We start from the raw sequence: 13,248 nt of genomic DNA on the forward strand, positions 1-13,248 counted from the left end.
ATGTTCATTTTTTGAACATTTAAACATGCATATGTGCATCCAAATAAACTTTGATAATTTTACAAATGATAAACCTGGCAAGCTGACATCAGTTAATTTTCAATTTCAAAGATTTGATAATTACCACAGTTGCATAATAACTGCTCTATAGAGTTACCATTAATGCAAAAGGTCAAGAGAATTCAAAATGGTTAAATATGCTGAAGGCCAATGTTTGATGAGAATAGAATACATCATTCTTGTCTGTGATCACATGATATTCTCAACAAAAGTCATGGCATAAGCATTATTGGGTTTCTTCCTTTTACAGCTAGGGAAACTTAAGCACAAAAGTATGATTTATCTCACATAAAATCACACAACGCTTAGAAGAAGCTGGATTTGAATGCAGGAATTCTGTCTAAGGAGACATTAGTCATAAATGCTGTGGTATATAGTTTCTACATTAAAACCACAGAATAGTTAATCCTGAAGAACATTGGCAAAAGTGACATCCTATGTTCTTCATTCCTCTTCAGGAAGAAACAGACTGCTATTTAGCATAAACATAGGAAAGAATAAGCTAAGATATATATATACAGCTCAACAGACCAGCGCAGAGCAGGTATATGTGTTACATAAGAAATCCCTTTCAGTTAGTTTCCATTCTCAGCTACAGGATAAATATTGAATTGAACATTTAATATCATTTGTAAATGTGATACAAAATAAATAAAAATTATGATATACAAATAAATAAAAATGGCCAAGTGGCCATTTATTTTTTTATCCATTATATGTATAATTTGGTGATATTAAGTAAACACACTGTTGTTACAGCCATTACCAACAAATATCTCCAGATGTTTTTGCTTCCTCAATCTGAAACTCTGCACCCATTAAATACAACCTCATCACTTTCACCAGCTCCTGACTACCACCATGCATTCTCTGTCATTAAGAATTAGATTCAGCCTGAGCCAAGGAGACCTAGGGTTTATCCTATTCCATCCTGTAATGTTTTCAGAGTGTCTGCTTTGACTCCGAGGACTTTGATCCATTTGGAGTTGATTCTGGTGCAGGGTGATATATAAGGATCTAGCTTTAGTTTTCTACAAGTAGTTAACCAATTTTGCCAGCACCATTTACTGAAGAGGCTGTCTTTCTTCCATTCTATTATTTTAGCTCCCTTATCGAAGATTAGTTGGCTATAGTTCTGTAGGTTCATTTCTGGGTTTCAATTCTATTCCTTTGGTCCTGAGGTCTGTTCTTATGCCAGTACCAAGCTGTTTTGATTACTATGGCTTTATAGTAGAGTTTGAAATTTGGTATTGATATTCTACCAGCAGTGTTCTTTCCGTTGAGGAGCGTTTTTGCTATTCAGGGTCTTTTATTGTTCCATATGAATTTTTGGATTGCCTCTTCTATTTCCTTGAAGAATGAGGTTGGAATTTTGATAGTTATCATCAGAAAGAATGACATTGCCCCATTTGTTAGGAAATGGAAAGGCTTGGAAAAAATTATATTAAGTGAAGTAAGCCAAGCCCAAAGAAACATAGGTCCCATGGTTTCCCTTATTTGCAATATCTAGTAAATGTATGAGTCAAGCAGAAAAGGTCAGATAATGTGATGTTAGGAAAATGAACCCTTAGATATGTATTTAAATGTTTTTTTCTTTCATGCATTTGTTTCTAACTCATTTATAAGATTATTTCTTTGTTGTTTTGTATGTCCCTCCCCCACAGTATAACCCCCGCTTTCACTATATTTGATGTCGGTATAATTTGTGGAGGAGATGGGGAAAAACAAGTCGTTTAAGGATACAGGTGGACCCGTTGCAACAATGAGAAGTACAAGTTGTCATGTCAAAAACGAACTTTACAACTTTGGTGGGGGAGGTGGATTGTGTGGGGGGGGTGGGGTAGGCTGGGAAGGGATGTGAAGGGTAAACAAAGGAGGAGGCTGCAATGCTTGATAAGAAATGTACTCATTATCTTTACCATGTAATTGTAAACTCTCTGTACAGTATGTTCACAAAAAATAAAAATTAAAATTAAAAAAAAGAATTAGATTCATCTAAGTACTTAACCTGACTACTCATGCTGATATATTGTCTTTATTTCACTGGAAAAAAAATAGATCAGGCTTCAACTTTATTGAGAAATTGATCCATATTCCCTTGAATCTAAGGATACATAAAACGATATTGAAGAAATACATCATAGCATGTTTATCTTCATTTACCTATGGACATGGAAGGTGTATCTGTCTTTGACTCTCATGATTAATGCAAGAATGAACATAGATGTACAAATATCTCTTCATGGCCATGTTTTCAACTCTTCAGAGTGTTTACTGACCAATGAAATTGCTGTTTTCCATAGCAGTAGCAACAATTTTACATTTGCACTGACAGTGCATAAAGGCTCAAATTTCTTCACATCGTCACCAGCATTTGTAGATATATTTTAAACCATATCAGCTTTCATCTCTTAGGGAAAGGCTGATAAAGAGTAAAAAGAGAGGCCAGACATCAGTGTCTCATGATGTAATTCTAGCTCCTCAGGAGGCTGAGATCTGATGATTGAGGTTCAAAGCCAGCTCACGCAGGAAAAGTCTGTGAGACTTTTATTTCTAATAAGTACCAAAAAGCTGGAAGGGGAGCTATGGCTCAAGTAGTAGAGTACTAGTCTTGAGCCAGAAATGTTCAGGAACAGCACTCAGGCCCTGAGTGCAAACATACACACACATACACACACACACACACACACACACACACACACACACACACACACACACACACACACACACACACATACACACACACACACACACACACACACACACACACCAAAAAACCAAGAATACAAAGAGGACTAACAGATATCAGAGGAACAAACAGACAAACAACTTGGATCACTGCAACAGAAACCAGAGAAACAGAATTTTTCAAAGGGTGTTGGCAGAGATGTATGGCGCAGCATTCAGATCTGTCAGGTGAGACTTTCAGGTTGGATGTTATAAAAGCAATACAATCAGAAATTACCAACATTTTATGAGATGTGTTGCAATTTACAAAAGGAAAAGACTGATTTGATTGTGTTTTACATTACATGCAAAGTAAGTACAGATAATAAAAGAAGTATAATGTTTAAAGAATCATCTCTAATAATATAACATAAAAAAATTCAACTGGTATTCCCATGAAATTGATTATCTAATGTATCAATTAACAAACATATTGTAGGGACTGCATTTATAAAATTTAAATTTCAGTGGCCACATTAAAAGTAAGTCAGTTAAATTAAGTAGTTAAGATTAAAATAGATTTTCATTTCAAAATGTGATCAATTCAAAATATGATGTATAGTTTTTAAATCATAAATCTTTAAACTACCCAGCATATTTGTAAATACAGCTTATTTCTGACAAGGAATATTTCAAGTGCCCCCTGTAGTTCTAAAGTTATGGGTAACATATGAAGAAACATAGATACAATGTACTCTCAAAGAAGAGAAATATGTACTCAGGGGAAAAAAAACACAGCTACACTATTAATAAGTTCTGCTACAAAGGAAAAAGATCTTTATCAATTTGTTTATGGGCTAAATAGAGAGAATTAATCTAGAAAAACCTCTGGGGAGTAGGATGACTGCATGGAAGCTAGATAATGGCTAATTGCCTGTCATGTTTCAGAAGGGAAAAAGAGAGATTGTAATTTATGACCTCAGGAAATCTGATGTGTGTGAATTATTCAAGAAAAAAAGTAATCTCAATGACAAGTTATGCATTTATTTCAGAACAGACTGAGAAGTGTCATTTATATACATTGAAGGTAGCATAAATGCACTGTTTTCTGAATTTCTAAATGATTACCAAATCATTGTTCTCTAAGCTCTTCTGACTGGCTTTGTCTAATCTGAATTACTGAATGGCTATAACTGTAATGCTAATTATATTTGCTAAAGTGAGTACGGCTATTAGGTATATATATTTCTAAAGTAAATCTAGAGTGCTATATTGTGTGGCTCAATTACTCTCAAATGTAAGTGCCAATGGCCTTAAGATGATCCCCAATTCAAAAATTTTAATAAACAGAATAGAATATATAAAGATTTACTGATCAAGAAGCATGAGATACAATAAACATCAGAAGGACAAAGCCAAATGTTCACAGCAATTGTAGTTTTTAAAATCTGGTCATCACAGCTAATATTCCTTCACTTTGGAAATGTCTGTTGTAAAAGCAATTTCTGTTTAGCACAGAGGACTTATGAGTCTCCTTGGGAGATTATTTTAATTGTCCTTCAGAGTTCCTAGGAGTCAACATTGAAAAACAGGGATGATTATTAAACTAGAGTTATCATGTAAAACTAGAGAGCCCCTCCCTCCCTCCATATATATATATAGAGAGAGAGATAGATATAGATATATATGTCCATCCACATATATATGTATACTCATTGTCTGAAATTCAAATTTAACTGAGTAATTTACATTTTTTCAAGCAATCTATATTAACCCCAAGGCTTTTAAAAAGACGGAAGAGCCAGGAACTGGTGGTTTATGCCTATAATCCTAACTATTCAAGAAGCTGAGATCTGAGGATTGAGGTTCAAAGCCAGCTGTGGCAGGAATGTCTTTGAAACTCTTATCTCCAATTCATCATCAGAAAACCAGAAGTGTCACTGTGGCTCAAATGGTAGAGTTCTAGCCTTGAGCTGCTCAGGAACAACGTCCATGCCCAGAGTTCAAGACCCACGACAAACAACAACAAAAAATGTTCTATGTGCCATTTTCCTAATACTAAAGACATTATATCATGAGGTAAGTTTGCAATTAGGCTTACATCATCTAATTCTGAAGCCCCAATCCAGGTCCTCTGTACAAATAGAGAGGCTTCTGAAATTGAGTCAATGACATAGGTAACGATGTCATCCTGCTGATTGGGCCCTGCCAGGGAGTACAGGCTCAGGCCTGCACCAGCTTCTGTGGAACAGGCTCCCCTTGACCTTCAATCTCACTGTTCTACTTCTTTAAGCCATGGGTCTTCACTTAGGTGTCCAGCTCTTATTGTTTTGCTCCTTGATATTCAATATAGTTAATCTTCCCAATACAGACTTGGAACGTACTTGCTCAGCTAGTGCTTAACATACTCACCGTTCCAGTAACCAGTGAAACTATTAATTTTACTCAGCAGGAAATGCATACACTATGTTTTAATAAGACATAGTGTACTTTGAGAATATTTTAATCTATGTGAAAATTCATGACTCTGTGGAAAGTTCTGACAATTTATCTCAGTCTAGGAGGCAGACTCTTCAGTAGAAGAATAACTTTGAAGGACTATGGTGCTATTTACCATTCAAGTTCTTTCCCCTGAAGGATGTTTGGAGCAGTGGGGAACCCAGTATCATTCTGCAGGTTGTCTGGTAATAGTTCCCCTCACTTCCTTCACATATTTTAATGTAATCAGTACAACTCACATCTGCACAGCAATCAAATTACAAAGTCAACGTCATCCAACGTGATGTTGAAGAGCCAAATAATCAGATTCAAGTTAATATTAATTGCTATACTTTCTGCACCTGGATACAGAAAATGAAAGGCAACAGAGAAAGAGTGAGTGGGAATACATATGACATTAGTCATTAACTAATTTTATTATCACATTCTATGAGGTTGGTCAGACATGATTCTTCTCAGGCTCACATTGAGTTCTTTCACTTGGAAAGATCAACATTTCTTTTGTTGCTGTACTGAATTATTAGTTGTTCTATGCAAATTAATATTTTATTTTAAGAGTTGTCTCACATTGTATTCATAAGCTGTTTTTTTAAATGGCCCTTCCTTTGAACAATTACATAAAGATAATAGAAAAATTTTAAAAAATACTTCATTGTTAATGTCATGCTTACTGACTTAATTGTATTTCTTTTTTAAGTAAAGCATGGATGACATGGAGGTAGACTAGAAGATGTTAGAAATTATTTAATTCTTTACTTCATACTATCTAATTCTCTATGGCAATTCAATTGTGAATCTGTGTTGCCTCATTTGAAAATCAAGGGATTAATTCTATTGGTCCAACTTTATCACCGTTCCTACATGTACTGATACATTTAATGTGTTTTCAAGCTCTAAGATAATGTACAAATGTTTCTAGTGAGATACAATTATTTTCATTGATTTTTTAAATTTTTGTTATTGTTTCATTTTTAGTTAGGTAGGATCTTACTATGTTGCAAGATGAAATTACTCATTAGAAATAAACACATCAATAAGAAACATATTGATGTATAGTTACTGAGGTAGTGTGTAAGCTATCATCAAGAGCAGGGAATAAACAATATATATCAAAAATTAGAGAATGAAAGGATCCATTTTTGTACCCAATGTTCCTGTACTCAATAATTAATGCTTTTGCATAATTAAAGTGGAATAATCATAATTTTATTAGAATATGGTGAGATAACACTGACAAGAGAAGAACAGAATTTTTCAGTGAAGTCTCTTGCACATAAGAAAGTTCTACTTGAGATAGATTTATGCTCTACGGAAGTGCGTGAACATTGAATGGGAGCTTCATGTGTTTAGGATACCGGTTTTCCTTCTTATACTGGTGTTACCTTAAAAAGTAGTGAACTTTACACATTGAATTGTCCAACTAGATGCATGTTGATACAGGATTACCCTGTGTAACCAAAATGAAGAAGAAGACACAGAGCACCACCATTGGAAACATCTCCAGGGCATCTTTCCATAGCGCATAGAATGCCACAGCTCCCGAGATCTTGACCTCCATCACCAACTTTGGACACAGGTCACCTGCTTTTGACCTTCATGCAATATGCACTCTGATGTCACTCCCATGTTAGGTATCACCATACATGTGAGGTTCATTCATCTAAATTGTTTCCTAAAGTACAAGCACTATTTATAGAACATTAGCTAATGTAGAATATTTTAAAATAATTTTTAAATAACTAAATAATAAGCAATTAAACATTAGAGAAAATTTAGTGTAAATAAGCACATCTAGAACTGTGCTAAAAAATTTATCTTTGCAGGTCAGATGTGGTGGCACACATATGCAATCTCAGATATATGGGAGGTAGACCATTGCCCAAGATGACCAGTGAAACATTCTAAAAATCACTAAAACAAAAAGAGCTAGGCGTGTGGGCAAGGGCTGGAGCATCATGCTCTATGTTGAAATGCTGATACCATCAAAATAATGGGGTAAGTAAATAGAAGGTTTCCATACAAGCGTGATAATTAGTATGTTAAAATGTACCAATTAGCCGGGTGCTAGTGGCTCACACCTGTAATCCTAGCTACTCAGGAGGTTGAGATCTGAGGATCACGGTTCAAAGCCAGCCCCGGCAGGAGAGACCGTGAGACTCCTATCTCCAATAAACCACCAGAAAACTGGAAGTGGTGCTGTAGCTCAAGTGGTAGAGCGCTTGCCTTGCATGCCTGAGGCCCTGGGTTCGATTCTTCAGCACCACATAAGCAAAAAGAAAAAAGCCGGAAGTGGCGCTGTAGCTCAAGTGGTAAAGTGCTCGCCTTGAGCTGAAGAGCTGAGGGACAGCGCCCAGGCCCAGAGTTCAAGCCCCACGGCCGACCAAAAAAAAAAATGTACCAATTAATCAATAGCATTTTATGAATCAAGATTATAGGCTAGACAAATTTTATTAAAATTCAATTTTCATAATAAAGGAAATATGCCTATGTAAACTGCAAGATTTTACAAGGAAAGGAGCAAAGAAAGGGAAAGAAAGAAATGAAAGGAAGGAGGGATGGAAGGAAAGAATGAAGGAAGGAAGGAGAGAAAGAAGGAAGGAAAGAAGGGAAGAAGGAAGGAAAAACAGACAAAAGAATAAAAATGTGAAATAATTTTTAAAATGAGTAGGGAAGGTAATAAACATTCCCAAGCATTATATTCTGGTCAGTAAATTTTATTACTCAAGGGAAGAAGATTTGAACAATTCTGAAATCAATATGCATCTTCAGTGTTATTAATGTGAAAAGTGAAAAGTTACAGATAAGGAAAATGAGACTTGAATGGTCACATGATATGTAGAAATTGTTAGGAATTCATGATTAGCTGAGGATGGAAGAAATGGGTCATAGAGCAGGGCTTATTTTTTAGTTCTATCACTTATCAGCTGTAAGAAAAAAAATGAAATCATAACTCATAATGCCATCAAGTTCCTAGATCATTTTTCTTGCTTTATTTAGTGGCAATAGGGAATCAAACACAGGTTCTGTTCACTCCAGACAGCACATAATATTGTGAGTTTAAAAAAAATGTAACAATACATGTTTGTGATTACAAAACAAAGTATACAAATAAATAGCCCTCAGCTCATACTGATATAAACCCATATGTGTATAAATGAAACAAAAAGTAAGGCATGAAAACATATACCAAATAATTTATGCAAATTCTCCATACTCACAAAGGCGAAGCCAAACTTTTCACTTCCTTCAGGTGCATAGTAACTTCTTTCAAGTTAATGCAGAGAGAAAAGGTGAGACACCAATTTTACAGCTTCAAACTGGCTTATTAATGTTAATATCATGCCTCTATTGAATGATCGTGGTCACATGATTAGGTCAACTGGTACTGGCCTATTGTGGCAGGATATGTAGGTGAGAGAGTGAAATGAGGCAGTATTTATATTTAAATATGAATGTAGGTATTGGGGTGGTCTTCCTGAGAATCAGTATCTACACCCCCTTCATGGCACCAAATACAGTATTGCATATTCTTTAAAGTTAAAGCAAATAGTGTTCTGGCCTTATGCATGCGTGCCCATCCACTCCAGCAAACCATTTGAAAAGGAGAGAAGGGCTTGTACTTTTGGCATTTGAGCTCTCCAAATTAACCACTAATGGAGACAAGGCAAGGCATGCATCGTCACTGGGAGTGAATGTGCAGTTGTAACATACCTGCTTATTACTTTCCTCTCAGACATGCTTCCTACCAGAGCAAGGTCATAGAGCAAAAGATTGCCTGTATTTCCAAGGCCAATCAAATCTAGGGGAAAAAATACTTTTCACCTCATCAGAATTGCATTTATTGAATTGAAGTATTTTTCCTCATTTCCCTCCCTTTTTCCACTGTGAAAGTGTATCTTCTGAGTCTTGGGATGAGAACATTTATATTCAAGCAATCATCACTTTCTTCTTGGACAATTTTATCAATGATTCTTTTTTTTTTTGAGAAATATTCATCATGGTTTTAAAATCGGAGCCATTTCAATATAAATGTAGAGCTCAATCCTCCTGAAGCTTATTTTGTGTTGATTGCACTTACCCCGGGGACAGAATATGAACAATTTAACATTGAAATCAACTGATGTTTAGAGCAATCTTTTTCGGTATCAGTGGTGTCATATCATCTGGAGGGCATGGTCAGACTTTTTATAAAAAAAAAAGTGTTTCTCTGTGTTGGGAACAGAAAAAAACATGCGATGGCATTTCTCACTCTTATCAGTATCTATTTCTCTGTCCTTTTTCTCGTGCCACACCCCCTCTTTGTTTCTTTCTTCCCTTTCCAGTCCCTGTCAGTTCCTTTCTTTGCTTCCTTCCCTGTGTTTCCATGTTAGAGGACTCCATGGGATGTCAAGCTCCCTGATCATCAACCTCTTTCCTCACGGCTCCATATATGGCCTTGTGTAACCTGCTATTGGCTTTTTAGCTTCTCCTGACCTTTCTCCTCTCACAAGGCGTCACTTAATTATACACAGAGGCAGCGATGTCTAAGGTCAGCCTTTTGCATGTCAAGAAATTGAATTCTCACTTCCCATTACCACTTATAAGCTGTAATTAGCCTGTCTCCTATATGAAACTGACCTAAGCTGTTACTGTGTATTGACTGGTGCACTAAATGAGATGTTTACTACTTGTTATTACAAATCTGTTCTCTGGTATTACAACACTATCTTCACTAAGCAAAGGGTGAGGTGGCAATGCGGAGAAAGGAGACCAAGGAATAAATTATATTTTCATAATGATCCTCAAACAAAGAATTTAACATTTCATCTCACCTTTAAACTATTTTATTTTTAACATTTTATCACTTCAAACCTGCAAAGAAATAGAAACACAAATGTGATTAATTCTGTTCATTATATATACATAAAGAGACAGAGACAGAGAGAGACCAATATTTATCAATGTCTTCTAATTTAATCTGTCTATATGTATGTATATAATATATATGTATATATACACTGAAACTTCTAATACCATTAGCAAAAATAAATATGGTTTCCATTTACTTTAGATAATCATGTGATAATAATTCTGTTTGGGAAGGAGTCCATCTCATGAGCTAAATAGTCCACATCCATCTTCAAAATTCTTAAAATGTAGATACAATCTTCAGACTTAAAAAATGCAATTAATTTGCACCAAACTCTCTAATCTAAGTGCCCGAGGGCTACCTGCTTTTAGATGACATTACAGTTCATTGATTATGACGCCAATGTATTATGTTCCTAATAATCATCTCATCCTCAGGGTTCCAAGTCCATCCCATTGTATTCATCCATAATTCTGGACTGGCCCAGCTGTGGTGGTAACTTAAGTTCTCCTGTTTTGACACTTTGTGCAAATCCAAGTTCAAATCTAGGAACCATTGGGGGGGGGTTCCAAGATAGCGGGTGCTGTGTTCTAAAGCAAAGTAGAGAGAATGGTCTTATCTGCATCACCCTACAGCAGGCCCAACTCCCTGTCTGTCTCTCCTTCACACTCTCTTTCTGAATATACCACATGGGTATTTTCAAATACAAAAACTCTATGTGCTCGTTTGAAATCAGGTGGGAAATTCCTACAATGTAATAAGCAGAAATGTATGTAATTTAATTATCACTAACTCAGTAATATTGTATAATGTCTTCAGTCATAACATTATCAAATAAATCTTTTCTATATGTTGTAACACTAAATGGGGCGAGCTTTTTATCCACTCAAACTTTGGCCACTAAGTTCAGTTTTATAAGCTCACCTAGACAGTATATCAACAAAAGTACAAGGCTCTCGGAATTTTTGGTACTTCTGATCCAGGAAACATCACATGGAAGTGTGAATATCATATTGCCATAGACTTCTTCCAGTCACAAATTTGCATATTTTGCATAAAATAGGCAGGTGATTATATGTATTACTTGTTGTGTACAGTGATATAAACTTGATTAGAAATGGCCTGTTTTTGTCCATATTCCAATATCACATCAAATCAGATGTGAAATATTAGTGTACATTGAATGACTTTTTATTTGTGCTCTTCAGGAGACGGTATGGTATAAGCCGGCCAGCTTAAAATGTGGCGAGGACATTTATGATGTAAAGTCAGCCATTGAAGTTTCTCTCTGAGTAGAGTTCATCCTTTTTCTGTCTGTCCTTGTACATTTTAATTTTCTGTCTGCTCTTTTAATCCTAGCTAATTAGTCGATTTCATTCCCCCATAATGATGGACTCTTAGACTGAGCTTGTAATTACAATGAGGACTTTGTGTCCCATTAATTGCAGATTGTGGGTTAATTGGTAATTCCTCACACTGCATTTTTCCTGAAAATGTTTTACACTGTAGTTATTAACCTTCTCCTCAGGACAACAGATTTTTTTAAACCACTTGTCGAGGTATTCTCTCCTTAAAATTCTAGATAAGGGATCCTGTTTGTATGATAGCTCAGACTATCCGAGTAAGAAATACAAAGCAGTCTCCTGGAGAAGAAATCTTTATCTCCCTATAAAATTAGTCATATAGTCATACTTTTATTTCTCACATCTCATAATTCCTTTGGAAGAACTAAGCCAATTTTTAAACTACAGACTTTTCTGGATCCTAGAGTATTCTGGATAACATTAGTTATCTTTCTGCTTACACTTACTTGCATGAAGGGAAAAGTAAGAGAAGGGAACAAGAAGGAGAAAGAAAGAGACAGGGTAAAGACACAGAGAGATTTATGTAAGTTGGTTTTGTTTTCCTAAATCATGATCCATTAAGTTTTAGCATTGATAAATGATTCTTTTCATAAATCAAGAAAATTCAACATATCTGATATAAATCATATCTTTTTTATCTTCCAACCAAGCTTTCAACCAAATTTCTTCAAAATTGCCATCTTATTTCTAGATATTTGTGTTTATGTTATGAAGCAATCCAAGATTGCTTTCTTCCTTTGCCACCCAAATTCAGACCTGGGCATAGTTTTATGGATGCTTTCTCGGCAGTGCAAGTTCCATATGTTTATCCTTTGCATTTCTCCAAGTCAGACCTTCATTGTCTTGCAGCTAGGTCTTCTACATAATCCTGTTACATTTATCTATAACTAAATTTTTGTTTGTTTGTCAATTGTAGAGTCCAAATCCACATCAGGTCCTTTCACATGCTACCACCGAGCTATACTCCCTAAATCTCGTCTTGAAAAAAGTAGTTTATATCACCTTAAGGGAAACTTAAGTATCCACTCCAGCGAGTATTTTCCCAAGGAATGTGTTGATTCAAACTTGAGGGTGAGCTCTGGGGAATCATGGAATGTAATCCCAACTACTAGGAAGGTTGAGATCCAGAGGACTAAGGTTTGAGGTTAGCCCAAGCAGCCAAGTCCAAGACATCCTATCTCCAAAATAATCAGCAAAAAGCCAGGCTGGAGGAAGGAGCAGAGCGGTAGAGCACCAACCAACCAATCAAGCCAAAAGAGCACAGTGCCTGCTACTGCTAGCCTGACTACATGAGCCAGCAAAAAGATGGAACTGGAAGAATTACTTAAATGGCAAAGCATCAACTGTGAGGGAAAAGGTCAAACGAGAGCCCAAGACCCTAGTACTGGTGAATGTATTAAAAAAAAAAAATTCTCATTAAATTCTAGGCTTTGATAAGTGCAAAAAAAAAAAACATACCCAATGAAAAAAGACACAAACACCTTTTTTTCTTTGTACATTTGACAAACAGTCCTGTGTAAACAATACAAAAGCTAAAGGACATGAAATAATCATAAGCAGACAAGATGGTCCCCAGGGGAAAAAGTAGGATCTCACTAACGTTTTACCTGGCCTTGAACTTTGGTCCCACTGATTTCCCCTTTCTTGCTTCTGGGATCCCAGGTGTCTGCCATAGCAGCTGGCCCAACAATCTCTAGTAATCTACAATGTAATGTGATTTAGAAAACATTCTCTAGAAAATCTTCTCAGGGAATTCAAGGTAAGCTATTTTGCAGATCAATATAAAACACTGTCACAAAAATAAATATT

The sequence above is a fragment of the Dipodomys merriami genome, unplaced genomic scaffold (genome assembly GCF_024711535.1).
Source record: "Dipodomys merriami isolate MVZ:Mamm:240054 unplaced genomic scaffold, mDipMer1.0.p SCAF_4, whole genome shotgun sequence".
Taxonomy (NCBI): domain Eukaryota; kingdom Metazoa; phylum Chordata; class Mammalia; order Rodentia; family Heteromyidae; genus Dipodomys; species Dipodomys merriami.